Consider the following 21,685-nt stretch of genomic DNA (forward strand, 5'->3'; position numbering starts at 1 on the left):
TGTACATAATAAGAAAATCCTTTAGTATCTTGTAACCATCCCATGTTATAACTCTATTTTTTTTAAGACTTCATTTATTTGTTTGAGAGAAAGAGAAAGCATGAGCAGGAGGAGGGGCAGAGGGAGAGGGAGAAGGAGACTCCTTGCTGAGTAGGAAGCCTGATGTGGCACTGGTTCCAGGACCCCAGGATTATGATGTGAGCCGAAGGCAGACACTTAACCAACTGAGCCACCCAGGCGTATCTTCCCCCCATGTTATAGTTTTGTTTTTTTTTTTTTAAAGGAAGGCTTTAAAGAGGTAACAGTTTGGCTTCCTATTTTCTAGAAGGAAATTTATGTTGGCAAGGTGCTTAACATTCCAATTTAATAAAAGGAGGATCCATTTTACATTTAAAATGTGAATATATAAAATTAACTTATGGGAAAGTAAATTGGTGCAAACAGTAATGGAAAAACAGTAATGGAAAGTCCTCAAAAAATTATAAGTAGAACTAACAGATGATCCAGCCATTCCACTTCTGGGAATTTATCTGAAGGAAACAAAATCAAAATCACCATCTCAAAAAGATATCTGCATTCCCCATGTTCAATTCAGCTTTATTCAGAGTAGTTAAGATAGGGGCACAAATTATGAGTCCATGGATGAATGAATAGATCAAGAAAAGGTGATTTTAGATATTTAGTCATAAAAAAAGATGGAAATCCGTGACAAAGTGGATAGACTTTGAGGGCATTATGCTAAGTAAAACAAGTCAGACAAAGAGACAAATACCATGTCACTTTATATGTGGAACCTAAAAAAAAAAAAAAAAAAAAATCCAAACTGAACTCATAGAACTGAGGGGTGGGCCAAACTGTTGAAAGGGGTCAAAAGGTACAAACTTTCAGTTATAAGATATCTGGGGATGCAGTACACTATGATGACTAAAGTTAACATTACTGTACTGTATATTTGAAGGTTACTAAGAGAATATATCTCAGGAGTGCTCCTTACAGGAAAAAAATGTGTAGCTATGTGAAGTGATGGATGTTAACTAAATTTATTGTGGTCATCATTTCACAATATATACATATATCAAATCATCATATTGTACACATAAAACTAATATTTAATTAAATGTATTTATTTGAGAGAGAGGAGAGCAAGCATGCAAGAGTAGGAGGGAGGTGCAGACCAAGAGAGAGAGACAAGCCAACACCTCACTGAGCAGGGAGCCTGACGTGGGACTCGATCCCAGGACCCTGGGATCATGACCTGAGCTGAAGACAGACACTTAACCAACTGATCCACCCAGGCACCCCAAAAACTAACATAGTATTATTATTTTTTTAATTTAATTATGATAGTCACAGAGAGAGAGAGAGAGAGGCAGAGACATAGGCAGAGGGAGAAGCAGGCTCCATGCACCGGGAGCCTGATGTGGGATTCGATCCTGGGTCTCCAGGATCGCGCTCTGGGCCAAAGGCAGGCGCCAAACCGCTGCGCCACCCAGGGATCCCCTAACATAGTATTAAATGTTAATTGTATCTTAATAAAATGGGAACTTATATGTATTACATGAATGTATTATTTAATAATTTACATATATTTAAATACACACACATTTAAATATGTATATGTTATACATTATAATCTATTATATGTGTATGTATGTTTTAAGTATATGTAATATATTCAAATTAACTTCAAATGCTAATTTAATAAAATAACAAGGGATATTAGTAAAAAAAAAATGGCCAAGAAGAAACTGTGCCTCCTTCCATTCTTCCCTGAAATGGGGTCATGTAGACCAAGAGGCAGGAGGGTGGCAAGTGAAGACAACTCCAGTTTCTGGGATGTGAGTCACCAACACAAAGGACTCTTGGACCCGTAGTTCCTAATAAATAATGCGATTCTCTTTTATAGTGACTTCCTATGTGATTCATATTAAAAATGTTAGACTAACTGTAAGTCAATTCTTTAAGGAACTTTAAAAGTATTTTACTTGCTACAGTAAGTACACCCAAAAGAAAAATAAACCTGGAATTGTTTCTCTCATAATAAGCTATAATAAAAACAGGAAGATCCTTTTTCTGATGGGACATCCTTATATTAAAAGGTAGGTCTCTTCTAAGGGCAAAAAATTATTTCATATGTTTTTTTCTCTTACGAAAGAGGCACTACTCAACTAGTACAAATGCTGAGAGATAAAAGAATTACTCAAGAAAAGTATCTATAAATGGCTACTCTCTAATGTTCATTACAATTGTTGACTTTTGTCACCATTTGAAAATTATTTTATCACCAATTGAGAAAATCACCCACAGCAAAAATAAAATAATTCCAGTTTAGGAAAACAAACTGTTAATTCTTGTAAATAATTTCTTCCCAAGTCCTCAATTCAACAGAAGTATTTTTGAGTGCCTACTATGTGCTGGACATTGTATAGTATATATATATTTTTTATATGTATATAATCCAGATGACCAGATAATTACATACATGTATACATCTCCAATCTGTCCACTCATCTCACTCTTTCTTGTCCTTTATAACTATTAAAATGTAAACTAATTTCCTATCATTCTGGTAAAAAAAGAAAAACAAAATGATACTTCTAATTTTTCATATCATTACCTCCTCAAATTTACAAGCATCTGGGCTACAGTAAATAACAGAAATTATTGCAACATTCTTATTCAGTTCTTGTAAAAATTTATAGCAGAAAATATCTTGTAAGTATTAATATTAAGGCTCCAGGATTCATGTTAAATGAAGTCTAACCACAATTTTCACATTACATTTCTATATTTTGGGCTATCTTATTCTGTGTATCTTTGAATACTAAAGCTATTAATATTTTATGATAAAATAATTGAAAATATACTGAAATAAAAGATTAAAATAACTTTGGTCATATTGCCCACTACTAATTACAGTGTTGTTGCTACTGCAGTATTCCCCACTGGTAGAAACGGAACCAAACACAAATAAAAAACACGATTAAATATAAAACCATGCTAAAACAATTTTAAAAAACGAGAATGAAAGGCATTGTCAAGTAAGATAAAGATATTTCACCATCTATAAAGATAAATAAATTGAAAGAACTGAAACTACTTCTATTCTAAAAGTTTTATCTGATTTTGCTACAGGAAAAATTATATGTAAATTTAAATGTGTGAAGTTTTTATAGTTTAGAAAACATCTTTTTATTATTAAATATATTTATAATACCTTCAGGTTCTCATGATAAGATTAAAAATACTTAAAAAACATCAAGGATATAATTTCTCATCCTAAATTAAATAGTTAATTTCTGAATTTTTTTTCAAAATTGACAACTACCTTACATGAATTACAGCATAAAGATTTCTATTCTATTGGCTTCTATTGACAAAGCAATACAGAATTCCAATGGTTTTCTATATTTTCTATTTCTGCTTCAAATGTAATGCTTTTCAAATACTGTAATTACAGGAATACCAATATTCAAGTATATCTTTCAAAACCAAAAATTTTTTTGAGTAGACATAAAAGTACAGACAATTACTAAATGACAATTTCCAAAGAAAATGAGTTAGTAAGTCTGCTGCTATTCCAACAGTAAGCATGGTTTCTCAGTTATGGTTCAGCTATTAAAAATTGTGTGAAAATAAACTGCCCATTTATTCTTAGTAAAAAAAAAGCAGGCAGTTGTGGCAAAACTATTTTATCTCTTAGATAATGCATGCATTTTTTATTATTTTTCAACTAGAACAAATTAAAACTATTATATTCAATGTTACTTTTTTAGGAGTTGTCAGAAAAGTATCAGTTAAATATTCTGATTCCTAAAAGGAAAACACAAGAAAGCTTTAGGATTATTTTGCACCTAACTTTCAAGACCTTGATGTGCATTCTTTAATTTGTCAAAAATTTCTCTTCCTTAAGCATTGTGCTAATTGATTATATTTTATCTAAAATGTGCTCCTACCAAAAGGGCCCTAAAACATTTGGGAGGATCCTAAAGCATTTGGGTGTTAACTTCCCTGTTTACATCAAGACTTTAAATAAAAATACAGGCCTTAAAAAAAAAAAGGTACAGTGAGAGATAGAAGATATTCAATTATCATCTTTGTCTATCTTGTCCCTTTACAAATGCGAAAATTGGGGTCCAGTGGGATCAAATCAAACAATCGATTGAAGTTCTCTCAGCTGGACTAGAACCCAGGTTTTGGACTCTTCACCGAACTCCATTTCCATTCAAATGTGGAATCATGCCAAACCACAATGCTAACTCAGTTAACGAGCATCAACAAGCTTCTATTGGCAATAATTAATTTTTTTTAATGCAATAAAGAAGACACATCATCTGTTTCTTTTCTGACAACTGTTATTCAACAAGAAGTTTTTCTCTGTGCTCTGTGTATTCTCTTATTAGTTAAATTCTGTCAATCTCTGACAACCAGAACAAATTTAAGACTCAGATCCCCTTCTTAAAACTAGGTTTATAAGACCGTATATATCATTTCTTAATTTAAAAAATGTATTTTATAGGATTTTATTTTTTATCAATTTTACTGTTTAGTATAGGTGCTGGAGCCAAATAACATATTTCTTTTCTCTCAAACCAAGAAAAACTCAAACATTTAGACCTATTTAAAATCTCTCAGCCTTTCACTTGAAACAGAATGATTTTATAAGAAATCATATTTTAATTGTTCACAAAATCAGTTTGAAAAGACTGAGAAAAAGGAAACCCTCCCCTAAGGTGTCTAGACCACTTAACGGTACAGACAATGGAATTTAGCCCCCCTTCTGCCCCATATAAGTATACTGGACCTCCAAGAGGTCACCCCCTTTTACCACCTCCCCACTTTCTGTTACTCCTTGGTGTACCCAATGACAGAGAACATCCACAGCAATGCTCTGGCTATAAAACTCTAAAGAGAGTAAGAGAGGTAGAGTTTTACTACACCTAGAGCATCCAAACCTCTTCTCTGAACACTTATGCTTGGATTCAAAATACTCTGACCACTGAAACCGCATGTCTGTCTTCAACTCACCTCTTAGCTGCTACTCTGCTCGTGACACAAAATGGATTCTCTTCCACTGGAAAATTGGACAATGTAACCTTATCTTGTTGGACGGTTTTCACTGAAATTAATGAGACGGTCTTATGTGAAGAGGAAACAGCAAATTTTAACAACAAAACTGGGTTTATTTTTAGAGACATAACTGATTGAAAAAAAAATCCTTCTGTACTGAGACATGGTGTACGTGATCTCACCTTATGGGGAGTTTTTAGAAAATTCACTTTAGCTGTGAGTTATAGAAATATTTCTGTAAAATCTATTTGGGGAACTTAAGAATTTATTGTACTTTGCTTTAACTCAAAAATAACCTATATTTTCTGACTAATTTGGCAAGAAGCTTCTAATGTAAAGTAGATGTTTTAGTTAATAAATATTTTGAGTATGACTTTTTTACATTAGCAGCATCCACATACAAAGAAGTAAATTTATCTATTCAATTTATTGACCATGTATTCAATCATGACGGCTGTATATATATATATATATATATACATATATATATATATATATACAGCTTTTCATAGTTTAGAAGACACTTGCATATAAAGTACTAAACTTATATGCTGTGACAATTAGAAAAATAACATAACTCTTGCCTTCATTCACTTTCAAAAAGAAAAATGAAGGAGGCAAAGAACAGAGAAATATTGGGTAATGATTAGGATGGAATGTTTTTTTTTTATCAAGATAAAATTGATATATAACAGGGTTTTACTGCTGACCTTGAACAACATGAGTGTTAGGAGTGCGGGCTCCTGACAAAGCTGAAAATCCACATATAATTTTTGATTCCCCCAAAACTTCACTATTAAAAGCCTAATGCTAAAAAAAAAAAAAAACAAAAACAAAAACAAAAGAAAACAAAAACAATAAAAAATAAAATAAAAAAATAAAAGCCTAATGCTGACCAGAAGTCTTATCAATAATATAGTTGATTAACACATATTTTGTATATTCTATGTATTATATACCATTCTTACAACACAGTAAGCTAAAGAAAAAAGGTTATTAAGAAAGTCATAAGGAAGATAAAATACACGTATAGGACACTACTTATTGAAAAAAAATCGATGCATAAATGGGCCCTAGTAGTTCAAACCCATGTTGTTCTAGGGTCAACTGTACTTTTAGGTATACAGCATAATGATTTGATAAATGTACATGAACATGCTTTTCAAAGGAGAGTAGGTCAATGGACTTAAAAGAAATCTGAAAAACTGATTTTACAGAGTCAAATTCCTCAAATTTCCAATGTAGTCTATTTATCCAGATTATTTAGATGAAGAAATTGGAATGTCAGGCAGGCCCATCCCTTTTCCATGGGGAGTTTACCAACACAGGTTTAAATCCTGCCAACTATACATCTGATCCCTATGTACAAAGGCACTTTGAGTTCTTAGCGATCTCTGCCTAATTTCTTCAGTATTTGCCATCAATCTAATCTGTCACTTGGCTTATTGGTGCCTGCATGCACTGTTAGTACATAGTAGGTAAAAAAGTCAATATGCTTTGATTTGACTAAAATTATTCTGAGGAAGGAATATGGTCTGGTTCTCAAACAAGAAAATAAACCAGCAGTTTAAGAAAACATATGGAAGACAGAATGAAAATATCCAGCTATAGGGAGGTCACCGGATTCTGCACTGTCATGTGTGCTAAACTGTTTAAACCACTGACTTTACTAAGGATACCAATGATGTGCTGATCAAATCTGCCTGTGACATAGATGTGAGAGTCTAATTAATTATGTAGAGATGTCAAAAACAGAATCCAAAGTGGTTCAGACCAGCTGACACAATAGGTCCAAAAAAAATTATCAACTATCAGGGAGACAAATGCAGATACTTATATTTACTGTCCGATGTCAGGCAGCAGACACATGCCATTTGGAGTTTTAACTGAACTGAAGCTCAATAAGAATTCACAGTGAGAAATGTTTGATAAACACATAACGCAAAATGATAACTGGCTCTGCTGTTAGATTAATGTAAGCTCAGATGACTGGTCAGGTCATACCAAAAAAATCATATTCATTTATTGTGGTTCTGGAAAGCAACTAGATAAAATAAAACACGATCAGGAGAAAGAGATAAGGGTGGAGAATAGCAGTCATCAAGACATTAGAAAAAATAAGTTATTAACATTAATAGACCAGTTATTTGTCGTGTACTGTGTCATGAGGTTAACATAGATTATCTCAAATTTTACAAAACCTTGTAATGTAGTGATTTTAGGGGCACCTGAGTGGCTCAGTCAGTTGATTTCAGCTAAGGTCATGATTTCAGGGCCATGTAATCAACCTGACATCAGGGTCCACACTCAGTGGGGAGTCTGCTTGAAATTTCCCTCCCTCTCCCTCTCTCTGCCCCTCCTCCTACTCATACATGCTCTTACTTCAAAATAAAAAATAAGTCTTTACTAAAAAAAAGTTTTTTAAAACTGTTAATTTTAAGATGCCTGGGTGGTTCAGTGGTTGAGTACCTGCCTTTGGCTCAGGGCACGATCTCAGAGTTCCGGGACTGAGTCCCACATCGAGTTCCCCAGAGGGAGCCTGCTTCTCCCTCTGCCTGTATCTCTGCCTCTGCCTCTCTCTCTCTCTCTCTCTCTCTCTCTGTGTGTCTCTCAGGAGTAAATAAATAAAATCTTAAAAAAAAACTGTTAATTTTATCTATCCTCATTTATAGATAAGAAAACTGAGGCTTGGACATCTTAAGTGATTTGCCCAAATTCACCAAGTAGTAGGTAGTGAAGTAAGAATTTGACTTCAGACATCTACTTCAGGGCCTAACCTCTTGGCTACCACTCTACCTACCCATCCATCCAGTTATGGGATCCTAACTGCATGCAAGACACTGAAGCACTAGAGATATTAGAACAACGACTTAAAGGCTGGTGATCCACACAGTTATTGTGGGGAACAGTGTTCAGACAAAGGGAACATCAAGTACCAAGACCTTGAAGTGGGAGTTTATCTGATGTGTCTACACCATGGAAGCCAGTGTAGCCAGAGCAGAGAGATGGGGGAGAAAAGTAGGAGATGAAGACAGAGAGGAACAGGATCAAATTGTGTAGCACTTTCACCTTGTACATCTCTGTAAGGACTTTGCCTTTTACCAGAACTGAGATAGGGAACCACTAGAGGGTTGTAATCAGAAGAGTGACAAGATCTGGCATAAGTTTTAACAGGGTCCCTCTGGCTGCAAAGGGACTAATATGGGGAGAAACAGAGGGAAGGGAAATCAGTTAGGACATTCTTGCAATCACACTGACGAAGAGAGAGTGTCTTGGACTACAGTATAGGAGTGGATATAACTGGTGGGAGTATATGGATGGCAAGGAGGTACCCAAAAAGAGGTCTAATATCATTAATGATCAGGGAAATGCAAATGAGAACCACAATGAGATACCATTTCACACTTATTAGAGTGGCAAAATAAAAAAAAAAAGTCAAACATTTTATACTAATTAACTGCTATAAAAGAAAAAAAGAACATTATTATAAAAGAAGGGCTTTTGGGGTTGTTTTTTGGATTCTCTTAGAGAAAGAGAGGGGCAGAGGCAGAGTGAGAATCTTAAGCAGATTCCATACCTAGTGCAGAGCCCTGACATGGGGTTCGATTTCATGATCCTGACATCATGACGTAAGCTGAAATCGAGTCAGACACTTAACTGACTGAGCCCCCCAGGTGCCCCAAAAGAAGTTAGTTTCATCTTGATTCTGCCTACAACTTTTTGCCTGCCATAGCAAAATAAAGATGAACTAGGAGTTAGAGGATGTGTCCTCTAGTCGAGGCATTATCATTTATTACTGAAGTTCATCCTTCAGCTCACCTATGCATTCATTTACTCATTCATTCAACTGACAGATAAAACTTATTGTAAGCCTTCTCTGTGCTGGGTCCTGGGGACACAGGATGGATAAGAATACAGACTCTGACTGCAAATGCTTTATCACTATTGCTGGCAAGTGATTTCAGTTTTCTGGGGTTCAGTCTTCCATCCTCATCTCTTGAGCCCTCTTTCATCCTGCAGGTATACACCGAAGAGTGCCTCTGCATATTCTGTCCCTTTTGCCTGAATGGCCTCCCCTTTCTGTCTCTTTGCTCCAGACTAGGATGAAGTATGACTTGTATGGTAGGATCATTTTTTAAGCAACAGTGTCATTGATACAGTTCACGTACAATTCTCTCATTAAAGTATACAACTGAATGTGTTTTAGTCTATTCAGAGTTGTACAACCATGATATTGGTCAATTTTAGAACACTTTATGACCTCCAAAGAAACCCTATGCTCACTAGCAGTCCTCCTCATGTATCCCCAACCTCCTCAGCCCTAAGTGACCACTAATCCTTCTGTCCTATAGGTTTGCCTATTCTGGACACTTCCCACAAGTGAAATCATACAATATGTTGTCTTTCATGCCAGGCTTCTTTCACTCAGCATACTCTTTTCAGGCTTCTACCATCTTATAGAAAGTACCAGTATGTCTTTTGATTTTACTATCAACATATAGACAGAGATAGAGAGATAATAACATTTTATTTAGCCATTTATTAGTTGATGACCATTTAAGTTGTTGCCAGTTGGGAGCTATTATGACTAATGCTGCTATGAACATTGATGAACATAGTTTTGTGGGGACATGTTTCATTTCTCTTGGGTATATACATTGTAGTGGAATTGCTGGGTTATGTTGAACCTTTGGAGAAACTGCCAGACTTTTTTCCAAAGCAGCTGCACTACTTTACAATCCTACTAGCAATGCATGAGGCTCCAATTTCTCCACATCCTTGCCAACACTGGTTACTATCTGTCTTTTTGATTATAGCCATTCTAGTAGGTGTGAAATAGTATCTCATTTTGATTTGGATTTGCATTTCTCTGATAGCTAACGATGATGAGCAACTTTTCACATGCTTTTTCTGCCAGCTGTATATCTTCTTTGGAGAAATATCTATTAAGATTCTATGCCTGGGAGTGCCTTGGTGGCTCAGTCAGTTAAGCATCTGCCTTCGGCTCAGGTCCTGATCTTGGGGTCCTGGAATTAAGCCCCATGTCAGGCTCCCTGCTCAGTGGGGAGTCTGTTTCTCCCTCTCCCTCTGCCCTTCTCTCCCCCCACAACTCAAATAAATAAATAAAATCTTTTTTTTAAAAAAAGATAAGAATCTTTGCCTGTTTTTAATTGGGTTGTCTTTTTTGTTAAATTGTAAGCATACTTTTTTTTAAGATTTATTTATTTTTTTTAATTTATGATAGACACAGAGAGAGAGAGAAAGAGGCAGAGACACAGGAGGAGGGAGAAGCAGGCCCCATGCCGGGAGTCCGACGTGGGACTCAATCCCGGGACTCCAGGATCGTGCCCTGGGCCAAAGGCAGGCGCCAAACCACTGAGCCACCCAGGGATCCCCAAATTGTAAGCATACTTTGAAAGTCCTAGTCATAAATCTCTTAACAGCAACATGATTTGTAAACAAGTTCTCTCACTGTGGGGGCTGTCTTTCCACTTTCTTGATGGTGTCCTTTAAAGCACAAAAGTTTCCAATTTTGATGATGCCCAACTTATCTATTTTTTTCCTGCTCCTTGTGCTTTTGGTGTCATATCTAAGAAACCACTGCCTAGACCAAGGTCACAGTGATTTTATGCCTATGTTGTCTTCCAAGAGCTTTAGAAGTTTAGTGCTTATGTTTAGGTCTTCACTTTGAGTTAATTTTTGTAAATGGTACAAGGTAGCAGGTTCATTCTTTCACAAATAGATATCCAGTTTGCCCAGCACCATTTGTTGAAACACCATCCTTTCCTCCAATGAATTTTCTTATTATCCTTGTGGAAAACTGGCTGTTGAGTAGGATCTTTTTTAACTCTCTCCCACCACAGGAAGCCACCCCTTGCACTGAGCCCCCATCTTACCACATTTTACCTCCTCACCAGACTATATGAGTTGTGTAAGCAATACACATATTTTATTTTAAACATATCTCATTGTAACCCCAATACTTATTTGTGAGTACCATATAATAGTTTACCAACAACTATTAATTAAGCAAATTAGTGCCTAAAAATGAAGTGATCATTCTCTGCTCACCTGCTGTCTAATTATCTACAATATGAAGGGGACAGAACAAGTCATTAAAAGCTTTCTGGTTCTCAGTACCCATCATACCACTGCTTCTGACAACCCAAGGCCCTCCCTTTGATTTTTCATGTGACCAATGAAAGGAGAGAGACTAAAGAAAAAAATCACCTCCATGAATTATATTGCTATGTGATTAGAAAGCATCTTCTGAAAAATGCCAAGCTATATCAAGTTACTCTCAACAACCAGTAATGGTTTAGGGTGAGGATGTGGAGAGAAGGAGGTTATAATAGCTATTATAGTTTAAAAAAATCTTATAGTTATTATTATAGATCCCTCCTCAAAATACTGGATAGAAGATAATGATGGATCTGTGGTCATGTTTGCCTTCTCTGAGCTAGAGTCTAATGGGAAGCAGAATATGTAGAGGTAAAAGCCTGGTTATTCTCTGTGTAAATGTCTCTAGAATGCATTCTAAAATCTTTCTCAGGGCAGCCCCGGTGGCGCCACCTGCGGCCTGGGGTGTGATCCTGGGGACCCGGGATCGAGTCCTATGTCAGGCTTCCTGTAGGGGGCCTGCTTCTCCCTCTCCCTGTGTCTCTGCCTCTCTCTCTCTCTCTCTCTCTCTCTCTCTCTCTCTCTCCCTGTGTCTCTATGAATAAAAATCTTTAAAAAAATAAAAATAAAAAAATCTTTCTCATTTTCTCCTCCACTTCCTTACCCCCTTACCCTCCACTCTTCTTTACTCCTCTTATTTTTATATCTGAGACAGTAACTCTAGGATCCTCTCGTCTCTTCTGGCTGATGAGGTAAATCTAAGGTACCCTAAATTCAGCATTTAGAGACTTAAGACTTCAGGCTCTGATCAAGAAAAATCGTTAGCTAGTCATAACGTCTTGTATGACATATTAGTAAGATACACACAAAGATAAATATCCACATGCAGATTTTCAAATATAGACACAAATAGATATCAGATCCATTGTTCTAACTCCTCCTTCAGATTAAAACATATCTGGTTCTTGTTACAGAAACCTTTCTATTCCTTCAATCACTTTAATCACTATACACCTTACATATAGTAGACCTCCAGTAAGCAGGAAAGAAACAATGACCCAGCCCTATGATTCAATATTAAACTTAAGTGCAGAGACTCAAATTAGGACAGGACAATTATCTCTTAGTATGAGTAAATTCAGATGTCTTTCTTTTTTTTTTATTTTTTAAAAATTGAGAGAGAGAGAGAGAGACAGCAAGTGGAGAAGAGAGGCAGAGAGAGAGAGAGAGAGGAAGAGAATCCCAAGCTGAGTGCAGAGCCCAACATGGAGCTCGATTCCATGACCCATGAGTCAAAGCCAAGTGTCAGATGCTCAACCAACTGAGCCACCTAGGTGGCCCTGAGTGAATTCAGATTTCTGTGCATGAAATCCTGAGCAAATTAAAAAGGGTCCAAAAGAAAATGCAGTACGTGCAATTATGGGATAGTCTTTTAAGTGGAACAATTCTTTCTAGCCTATCTCCTTAAGATACCCATAGAAGTTTTACCTCCCTTTTTCCCTTGGCTACTATTCTAAGAAGACCAGAGCACTTCCTTACACTTTAATGGGAACTTTCAACAACGAGTTTGACTTATGATTTCCTAAGCCAGGCTAATGCTATCAGTTGCATGATTTATTACCATGGAGAGAGACAGATCAGACACAGAATGAATATCAGAACTTCAGCTGTTAAGTAGAGAGATTTGATACAAAGAACAATTTTCCATTCCTCATGGAGAGGACAGAAGGCAAGCCAGATGTAAGGACACTGGTGCTTTCTTGTCTTTTCCCTAAAAACTAAATGTTACTGCAGCTGATCCACTTAAAAACAGATGTTAACAGCAAAAGGGTTAAATTACTTTGACAGCCTGTTAACGAGAATAATAGGAAAACCTAGACACTATGCAATTTATTAATAGTCAGCTCTATCTAGAATCTTTGTCTCAGGTAGTCTTTCACACCGCACTCCAATGAGGGTCAGGGAAATATTCCAGGAATATGTGAGATCTCTGAGAGGTTAAAAAAATTATTTTCATTCTGATGATTTAAAAAAATCAAAATGCAGAGACTTAACATAATCATATTCTAACCACAGGATTTCATTCCACGGAAGCATTTAGGCAAGCACCAAGTGGAAGCATTAAGGGAAAGCATTAACTATTAGTATCATTCTCTAACAGGAGAACACTCCTGTCATCCTGTGGATCATGGGTTCACAAGGAAACTCTGGCTGAGGATATTTAATTCCACGGGTTTTGGGAAGGCTGGCTACTCCTCTAAAATACTTCCTTGGACAGTTTGCTTTTGCCTGAAATGTTTCCAACAGAACTTCATTCTTAATTCAGAAGAGGGCTTTAATCCTTATTGCAAATTAAGGTCTATCTTGTAATTAAATTCAACTGCTTAAAAGACTAGACATTTTATTGTTCTATTATGAATCATAATGAAAAGAATATGATCTAAAATTGATGACAGTAAAATTTCATCTTTATAAAATCAGGTGAATAACTGGAAAATCTGAAATGACACTTGAGACTCCATGTAATTTATATTGATTTTATTAATACTTAATAATTAAGAGGGGTAGAGAAGTATTGCCTATGTTTTTGGAAACAAAGGAATTTTGAGCTAGAGAAAAACCTTAGCTATCATTTCTCCAAGCTTTTCACTCCCCTGGGAAAAAAGGTGAAGCTCTGAGAGGTTTGCTCAGGAAATTAGCCAAAAAGCCAAATCAAGAAGTCAAATAAAACTCTGTACTCTGTATTTTACCTTCCATCGTTAGTCATGTAGAAATCTTCTACAAATCATTAAGGTAATTGTGAATTCTTTATTTCTAAAAACTAATCCTACTTGATTCCAACATTATTTACAAAATGACATTTTATTGTATATTATCTGAAATTTGAACATCTTGAAATTATTCCATTATATAGAAAATATTACAAAGGAAATGAAAAACCTATGCAAACATTCCCCAAACACAGTATGATTTCTGTGCTTGACTGCAGAGTGTGCAGTATGTTATATAATAGGCAATTACACTGGGATTCTGAACCTTATAGAAAGAAGCCCATTCTCTATGGGCAATCTTTTATAATGGAGACGTGGCACTGGAGATATTGAGGTCAGTTATATTAGCGTGCCTTGGAATCAAAAGACACATACATTCCTTCAATGCATCTTCCTTTCCCACATGCCAATCCCACTCCCGCTTTTGCCCCATCCCCATTCCTTTGCTCAAGCTGACACATTGGACCTCCCAACCAAAATGCCTTCCTCTCATCCACGCTGGGCAACAGCCTACCCATTCTTCAAGGATGCCAGCTCTCCCTCTTCTAAATCCCCATACACTTGTATAGTTTGCTAATTATAGTTACTGGGATCTCTTGAACATTTACATATTTGCATACCTGTCTTACACCTTCCCTTCTTTATGAACAGAAAAACAGAAGCTCATTCTAGGCCAGTATGGCGCATGCAGTATATGGTTGTTGAATTAAAGTGAAGTTGAGGGCAAAAAATTCTGAATTTGTAAGTGTCTGTTCTATTCCAAATCTGACTTATTATTCTTTCCTTTGAAAGTACATGTAAATGGCCCTATTAAAGTGATCACTCTGAAGAGAACAAGCAGCAACACATAAAAATGCTGGAGGTATTGTTACATGAAATATGCAAAAACCAAAATTATACCTAGGCTTTGTTTATTACTTGAAAATATCATATATGCATATGGACAAAAAGTAGAAGGTAAAACAGAAAAATGAAAACAATTTGCTCTATTGGGTGATGGATTTATTGGCTTCTGTGAATGTGCTTATGTTTATATAATAAATATTGTTTAAAATGTATACATCTGTGGTAATTAGTAATATTTATACTGAATATCAGTACTAATATTTCTGGACTGTTAAAAAAAAAAGGCACACATAGCTGTCCTTTGTCTAGTGCTTTCTAGCTCCCTGGCCCATATGGACACACAAGGAGTTTCAGGCCACCTGGCAGCTACCACAATTGCAGAGCTGGTACCTGAGAAGATGCTCCGCAAGAGGGGCAGGTAGGTCTGTGAGTTCAACTATTAAAGTCAAAAGAAGCATGCAAAAAAGTTTTTTTTAAGAACCAAACTATAAATCATCCAGTGAAATAGAAAATGTAGCAAAAATTCCTTGAGTTCAGTTTACTTTTATATTCCTATCCAAAGACAAACATTTATTTCTAAATGTTTACCCCATGCTTTCTAAAATGGGCTTGTTTTATGTCCAATTTGTACCCTCATCTCTAAATAGCCCTAAATTGCTATCTTCATATATATTGTTTCTGCTTATACATTTTATTTTTAAAAAATACATTATTATAGTGAATAGCATTACCATCTTTCCTGGAGAATCAAATGACTCTTTTTTGAGTGTATGAATTTCTACTGTGTTTTCATGAAAGACATACACATGTACTACCACCTAAAACCTCTGCCCAAATCATTAACAAAGTTACCAAATGCTAAATGCCCCCAACTATTCCAATTAGGTATTATTCACTGGGTTGATTTGGAACTGTTCCTTTGTGGGGGGAAAAAAAAAGAAAGTTACCTTTTCACTGCTAATTTTGTGACTTTCTTGATATATTTATGGTTTAAAATGAAGAAACAAACTTTGGTGTTTGAGAAAAATTAGAAGTTCAATAATCTTCTATTAAAGGAAGATATTTTTTATTTACATAATCCCATTTATCCCATTTAGCATCGTGCTGCGCAAGAACAAAAGAGGCTGATTTATTAGACACACGCCAGGCTGAAGAATTTTCTCAGAATTCTTGGTTAGGCTGTGATAAGAACAGAGATTTATCTGAACAATGCTTTAGGGCGTACTTAGGGAAGATGCTTTAAAAAAAAAAGCTTTATTGCATCATACACATGGAACCAGATTCTGACTCTCATGGGCTGGAGCCAGCATGAAGTTCACACTACATTAATTTGCACTTGTCGATATGCTGCTTTGCAAGTATTTTGTAGGCATGTTCAAATGTGTACCCTGTCTCCTCAACTAGAATATAAACTCCCTCAGGGCAGGACCTGGGTCTTCCAGCTACCACCCCCACAGTTCCACTGGTCTGGGTCAGGAGCAGGGAGAGTCAGGAGCAGAGAGAGGGAGGTGCTAAGCCTCCAGTAGTGGAAGCGGGTGTGAAGAACAGTGGAGAGCAACTCTGTCATCACCAGGACCGAGTGATTACATGTGCTAGCGGCATGCCCAAGTGGCCCCTCTCCCAGTCAGTTTTTAGAGGCAGAAGTGAGACTGCAGGTGGTAGTTGGAAAGTCTCTCAAGTCTGGCTCTCCAGAAGCTATCCATTATCTCAATATATCCCCCCCCAAGCCTTCTGACGAGCGTACATGGCGTTACAGACACAAAGTGGAGAACAGAGCTGAGGAGGATTTCACTTTAATGTGTAGGTGCTAAGTTCCAAGTAGAAAAGACGGCTACCACTACTAGCCACTTTAGCAGGCAGAGTGAAATATTCCGAGGATGCTTTTACAATCCACTAAGAGACATTGGACCTTAGAGGTCCATGAGCTGGGCCTTTGGCAAACTGCCAGTTCTGTTTGAAACTGGCAATCTCAGGGAACAAAGTTCTGTGACCTGTTACTGTGATCTACTTCAACCTTCCTACTGTCTGAAAGTTCTTATGTCAGGCTATTGTGATTACCAATTGCTGTGATTAAATTGCTTTGTTCTTATTCCTTCCATACTGAGGATCAAGCACAGGTGTTTAACTTCTTCCTTGAAAGAATCTGTCAAGTCCTTGTTGGCAATGAAGCAATGTTTTAGGCTTCTCTAAGTAAAAAGGCACAATTCTTCTATTTTTCTTAATTGTTTTAATTTCTCTGGGCTTAAGTAAGACCTCCTTTTAGGACTTGCAGGGTTTCCTCACATCTTTACACAAACCCATACAAAATAGATGCACTTATTCCAACAATCTAATTAATTCAACTGAACTTTAGAGATAATTCCCGTGTTGATACAATCCACATGTAATGTCAGTACTAAAGTGCTGAATCGTACTGCTGGAGATAGGAGCTCAAATTCTTTCTTGCCCTAATTCTTGTAGCCAAAATTTTCTGATCTACTTCTTTTTTTATATGCCCTACCCTAAAATATTTGATCAAGTAATTTTGAACCTCAATGTTTCCTGTTTAATTGCAACCACAATTCCAAAGTTATAACTCATGCAAAAAAAAAAAAAAGTCTTCTTGTCTCTTGAAAAAAATTTTACCAATGTAAAAGAAACTCTAACTGTAAAACAAGTTTTATATCTATGTTTACACTCTCATCTAAGTCATTATTTTTAAAAAGATCTATTTATTTATTTGCGAGAGAGAGAGAGAGAATATGGGTAGGGGATAGGAGTAGAGTCTCCGCTGAGCAGGGAGCCAAACTTGGGGCTCGATCCCAGGATCCTGAGATCATGACCTGAGCCGAAGGCAGGTCATGACGCTTAACTGATTGAGCCACCCAGGGGCCCCTCTCATATGAGCCATTATTAAGGCATGTACCACTGCTAAGATAACAACATTAAAACCTATCATACCCTCATTTGGCAATGCTACGAGATGACTAAGAGACCAGGGATGAGGCCATGTGCCATACTGCAAAATACTCTAAACTATTAAGTTATCATCTAAGGTTGATTAGTCTTTAAACTCAAAGCTCCACTTTTTAGTAAGGCAGGAGAAACTTAAGCCATGCAGTTCTATTTCTATACCTAGGGTAGAAGGTGACAAACTTCTACAAAGGCTCAGATAGTAAATATCTTAGTCCTTGTGGGCTACAGGGACAGAGTCTCTGCCACAACTCCACTCTGCATAGCAGGAAAATGGCCATCAACAATATATAAACAAACATATGTGGCTGTGTTCTAACATAACCTTATTTGTAAAAACAGGCAATAGGTCAGATTGGCCCATGAGTTGTAGTTGGGCAGCCCTGTCTTAGGGGTACAAGGACATGGGCATGTTAAACACTCGTGCATGTCTGTATGTGCAAGTGGGGTGTTTCTATTTGTAGTAGTACACCAAACGTCTGCCTTCCTATCCTCACAGACTTGGTAGCATTATGGGCCAGTGGTCAGTGCAGTAATACAGGGCTTAGAAGGTTGCTGTTTAGAAGGGTGTTGAGCCTTGCTGTTTAATGCTCTGTGGTCGACATCTTGAAATTTTTAATGATTATGTATTGGCATTTGCGTCAGAGAAGTCTGATGGGACAGTGGCCACCCACTCCTATCTGTGGTTCTGTCTCTTCACTGCCTCCCAGCAGCCTCGAGGTGTTACTCAGACATGTCCCCTGCAGTTTCCTCTTCTGGACCATACTTTGGGATTTCGCAGCCACCTGCCTTAGGTGGAACCTGGTCATAGCAGTGTAAGGGTGGGTGTGGGTGTGGGTGGGGTTGTGTTCTACTATTGCCCTCTGCCTCTGGCAGGAACCCAGATTGAGCCTAGGGAAGATTAGGTTGAGTGTATCACCCTTCCATCCCAGGATATGGAGGTGATCATCGCTGCCCAACTGCCAGCACTATTGCACACTCAGTAGACCAATGTGGAGTCTCTGCTCATCCTAATCCAGATACCCATATGTCTACACTCCCCCATGAGTATGACTGTGCTGAAGGTAGTCCAAAGTTAAATAGCAAATAAAAAACACCATAACTAGGTGAGAGAGAGAGAGAGAGAGAGAGAGATTAAGACTATAAAAGGACAATGTTTTATATTATAAATATAAAATATAATATAATGCTACCTCTAGCATCACTTTTTTCCTGCATTTTGAACAGAGTCCTGCGTTCTTCTTTTCCACCATGCCCTGATCAACCCTGTGAGCTCTAAAGAACCACCTTCTGAGATTCATCTACCAGAATAGAAGGTGGCAAGGAAAATTCTACTTCTGCATTGGCCATAACCTTTGTAAGTGAACCTTTGCAATGCCAGAATAACAGGGCTTCCTGCAGCATTCTCCAATCTTAAATGTAAGACTCTGAAATTAATTATGAATTTTGGGTTTCAGAAGGTAAAAGGATATGATGATTGGGGTTGCTGCATGGTGGCCACTTCCCTTATATAGTTTGCTATAGGATAAATTCATGTTTCTTTAGAATGATGATGTGGCACATTATAAATACAGAGCACAATCAAAACATATGTAGGAAATTTAATATGACAACGGTAGATAAAGAAAGTTGAAGTTTTTCTAAGATATCCCTTTATTTCCGATTAAAGAAGATAAAAACCATAACATTCTGACATATAAAAACACACCTGGATGTCTGGTTTGAATAAACCAGCTATAAAGCAGAGATTGTGGAGATGGTCAGAGAAGTCTGAGTATGGGCTGGGCATTACAAGATATTAAAGAATTATTGTTAGTGTTGTCAAGTGAGATGATGACATAGTGATTATGAAAAAAATCCCTCATAGACACACATTGAGGGATTCATTGGTGAAATAATATCATGTCTGAGATCTTCCTCAAATACTTCAGCAAAAGGAGCAACAGAGGAAGGAGACAGAAGAGAATGTGGAAGAGAAGATGAAGAAACAGACAATGACAAAATGAGAAGGAGAGGAAAAAAACATGAGATAGATGGAATAGGATTGGCAAAATGATGAACTGAGGTGATGGAAATACGGGAATTCATTATAACCTCCTTTTCATATGTTTTTCAATTCCCATAATGGATTCTGTGTGTGCATGTACGTGTGTACCTGTTGCCTAGAAAAATTTTCAAATAAAAACTGGGGCACAGATTTTTCATTTTCCTCCATACCAAATGTCTTTTTTTTTTTTTTTTCTGGTGCGAGAAGTATCCTCTCAGGCTGACAGGAGTGCTCTACACTGAAGAGATACAAAGGAGTTGATGGGAAGGATAATTCGCCCATGAGTTCCTGACACAATATAAAGAAGAAAAAGAGAAAGTGGGAGGAAGAGATCGCTATTGTTATTCCCCTAACCCTTCCTTCTAATTATGCCAGAGTCAAGGCTCGGGTCACAAAGAAAATGATTTTGGTGGTCAACCATTTGCCCTATTTTGTCTACATCAAAAAAGCCCTTGTTCTTACCACATTCCAATCTCACAGTTTCCCACCTACTTTAAAAATATATCAAGAGGCCAGATTAACAAAAATATGAATAAAATGACTAGATCACAAGGAACACTTTGTTTGTAAACTGAGTGATGGCCTTCTTGTGATGCTGAATTGTATGATGTGTAACACTTTAAAAGTTAAATACACTTTATATTATTGTAAGTATTTCTGATAAATGTTCAACATACCCAGCTTTTAAAAGTTGAATGTAAATTTCTCTCTTGAGTGCAGATGGTGGCCAAGCAAAGTAGCTCTTTGGTCTTACAGACAGAAGGTCAGGTCATGGCTGAAAGACCAAAGAACAATTGCTGCTTTGCTCCTCCAGATCATCCATGGAATGAGACACCACCACTTTCTTTTCTGAAACTGTCTGTTCAATACAAAATAGTTACAAAGAGTACCTATAAGATTTCCTCACATTCTGTCCAAGAGAAAATGATAACAAGCACATCACATCACAAACATCTTGTAATCATTCTGAGGGTTTATTTCTAACCCTCTGACCTCCTAAGAAGGCACATCTTTATCTAAAACAACACTAGAAATCATTATGAAAACTGCTAGTGTTTCACTATTTAGCAGGAAATGTTTACAAATGAAAACAGCTCCTTTTAAAATCCTGTAACTTCAGATCATTACTGGTTAATTGCAATGAGCTATATCTCTGAAAGACAAATATTGCAAATATTTCTACACATTATTTACAAGTGATATGATAATCGTACTATTCCAACAGTGTTTTTTTCCTAGAACATTATCTTCTAATTTTAAATAACTCACTCTTCCGATTTTTTTTCCAGTTAGTCCAAGTCGGTATATTGGGCAGATACTATAGAATAATACAAAAGTATATAACAATGCTAGGTAGCATACCAAGATCCTTTTTTTTAAGTCATAATATATCAGGAAAGGAAAGGAAAGTTCTATTTGGTTTGGTAGTGCTAAACCTTTAGTCGCCGATAGAGAGAATTTACAATTCCACTATCAGGCACGCCCCCAACTGGATGCAATAAAAGAGTTTAAATATCTGTATGTGTTAATAATGAAAATTCTGAAAATTAAAACTCCTAACACTCTGAATATAGTGGTACTAAAGCAGAATCTGATTTTGGTTGTTCAGATGTTTATTTAGTGCTAGGAATTTCAGTTATGACTTGAAAAACTATTTCAAGTACTAAATTTCATTATCACTTTAATTTTTAATACTTTTCCCAATTGTCTTTTCATCATCTGAATGAAGAGTTGAGCGGGTTGAAAGGGAAAAGATGCTGGAAAGTATGATAAAAAGCTATGAACTAGAAATATACTTGAAAAATTTACTTTTACATTTACCTACTTTTAAATTGTGATTTTTAAAAAATATTGACACTGAGAATTCATTTTAATTGAA

At 36.6% G+C, this 21,685-nt stretch overlaps 1 protein-coding gene across 9 annotated transcripts in view; it reads right to left on the minus strand.

Annotated features, from left to right (window-relative positions):
* Positions 1 to 21,685, minus strand: part of SDCCAG8 (SHH signaling and ciliogenesis regulator SDCCAG8) — a 241,883-nt gene that overhangs the window by 138,103 nt on the left and 82,095 nt on the right. The gene's annotated exons all lie outside the window — the stretch shown is intronic.

This window comes from Vulpes lagopus, chromosome 1 (genome assembly GCF_018345385.1).
Source record: "Vulpes lagopus strain Blue_001 chromosome 1, ASM1834538v1, whole genome shotgun sequence".
NCBI classification, from domain to species: Eukaryota; Metazoa; Chordata; class Mammalia; order Carnivora; family Canidae; genus Vulpes; species Vulpes lagopus.